Here is a 2478-nt window from a genome sequence, read left to right as displayed (position 1 = left end):
GGTTCTGGTGATGGTGGTGCGTCATGAGATGGTAGGGTATGATGAGATGGTGAGGCTACATGTGAGAACCCTCCTTCACTGTCCACTACAAAAAAATGGCATTGATGGAATAGGACCATTCAACCTAATGTCGCGTCAAGGCCATAAGATGAACTCATTGATAGCTTGACCAAGTTTCTTGACACCGTCAGGAGTGGGGATGTCTAGGAAGTCATCCCTATGTCCTTCGATGACTGTCAACCTTTCTACCCTGTAGTACTCCTCTGGCATTTTCATGTTGTGATAGTCGTGGCCTAGGATCACCATACCAGTGGCAACTTCTATCATACGGATATTGGTGATACCATATGATATAACTAGGGAGAAAGTTGTTGGTGCGACGATATCATCAACTGCATAGTGCTCCCTATTTGTCGTAGATCCGATACTGCTTGGAACTATTGGAGAATCCGAGGGTTGTGTGATGACCATCTGCATCTGTGGCATCTGTGTGATCATCTATGGTGACTATATTGTCGACAGTTGTTGACTTGACATTACACTAGCCAATTGTTGCCTTATCTCAGAATCAGGATTGGCCATGATTTCAACCAACATTTGTTTCATTTCTTGCTTAGCCTCCTCCTTAAAATAATCTCTCATAGCTTCCTTATAGCGGTTGTGTTTTCTATACATCTCGGCATGCTTAGAAAATCCTTCCTTCTAGCCCAAATGGAATGAGACACCTCACACAAGACCGTGGTGCTCTAGGTTACCCAGACCCACACTAAGGGTGTCCCTCTCTCTTGGTGGCTTGAATGATCCTTCCTTCTACTTAGCTACCATGGCCAAAATGTTCTTGGCTGCTTCATTGGTCATTGGATCTGGCCACCACAAACCAGCCTCACTTTCTGTGGTTTCCGTGCATGAAGCCAATCTCCAGCCCTTTCGGGTACATCCTCCAACAACACCGGTAACCCTACCGCCCTCCTTGCAACTTCTTCTACCCTCCATTTGGGAATCGCACACTGGTAATCACCAGTTCCAAGGTGGTGGTGGTATTGTTCTTCTTTGCAAGTTCAGCATTGGCTTGACTCATAGATAATAACTCTTCTGATGTCTTCTGCTCAACAAAGGTCTTCCACTTAGTTGCTGTAATTCTCGGGTACTTCTTCGTTGCGTCCAACCCTTTCTTCATGAACTTGGTATTCACTTTAGACCTCTAGTTATGAAAGTTGATTGCACACTGCCTCATTGCGTACTCCTTCATGACAGCTTGTGACTCGGTTGCGAAAATAAACCTTGTTCTCAACTTTTTCCACAAGTTCTTTTTGGTTTTCTTTGGAACTAGTTTCTAATTAGAGATTGTGATGTCATGATTGTCCCTAACAAGAAAACCAATGGCGTTTCGATACTTAGCTGCCACCTTTATAGGTTGTACGGGCTCTCCTTTTGGTCTTACTTCTATAACAGAATATGTACAATCCAGCCACTTGTTTACGCCCTGTTCCCCATGTTTCCACTTCCTATCTTCGGTGGTTGTCCTAGTTGCCTCTAGTGCGGAATCCGATGCATCTTCCTCCGTTTGGTTCCGTAATTAAGAAGTTATCTACGAAGAACAACCAGTCATATATATATATATATATTCGGTATGTAGTTATGGATATGAATAACAACCCCTCGTAGCCCTACATTGAAATTATTAAATTGTACCTCCTCATTTATTGGATTGTAAGTAGGGTCTCGTGTTTCGGCATGATGAGCTGCCCTATCTATGCTAGGGCACGGATCGGATGGTGAACTCCACGATCCACTAGTGGTGTTGTGCTGTGAGTTTGATCCTTGGGCACCCACCTCATCACCATTGTTTGGTTGGGCACCCTCCTCGTCACCATTGTTTGGAGAACTCATCAAGCTAATTTTGATTTATTGAATATTTATTTTTATGTAAGCATCGTTTAATAGCACGTACAATAAATACATTGTTTGAAAATATATGTGCATCTAGCATCGAATGGACATGAAATTTTCACACATAGCATGAATTGAATAAGCTACCATAAATATTCCACACCAATTGGATAACAAAAACTATTGCTACAAATTAAGCATTATAAAATATGCTACCCTAGACTTAATATATATATATATCGAACAATGTACAAATAATAACTAGCTTAATATAAAAGTAATTTTTGACCCTAGAACTAAAATATTTTTTTAGCAAAAAAGCTACCCTAGAATTAATTTTATGATTATAACACATAATATATAAGTAAAGATGTTGAAACATATAATCATACAAGTAAAGATGTTGAAACAAAGTTTCAAAAAAAGATGTTGAAACAAGCCCTTAATGGGCCAGTTAGGGTTTTGGCCTAGGGAAATGTGCCAGATGGGCCAGCCTAGGTAGGCAAGCGGCTTGCCCGGCGGCGATCCAGGGCAGGCAACGCATGGTGGCGCGTTTGCTGGCAGCGCGCTGCAGCATGGGGTCCGGCG

The 2478-nt window shown here is 42.1% G+C and overlaps 1 pseudogene; it reads right to left on the bottom strand.

The window, feature by feature from the left end:
• Nucleotides 1–507: 507 nt before the first annotated feature.
• On the bottom strand, nt 508–1890 carry LOC136454759 (uncharacterized; annotated as a pseudogene).
• Between the last annotated feature and the right edge of the window lie 588 nt (nt 1891–2478).

This window comes from Miscanthus floridulus, chromosome 5 (genome assembly GCF_019320115.1).
Source record: "Miscanthus floridulus cultivar M001 chromosome 5, ASM1932011v1, whole genome shotgun sequence".
In the NCBI taxonomy this organism is placed as follows: domain Eukaryota; kingdom Viridiplantae; phylum Streptophyta; class Magnoliopsida; order Poales; family Poaceae; genus Miscanthus; species Miscanthus floridulus.
This window is presented reverse-complemented; position numbering and strand designations above follow the sequence as displayed.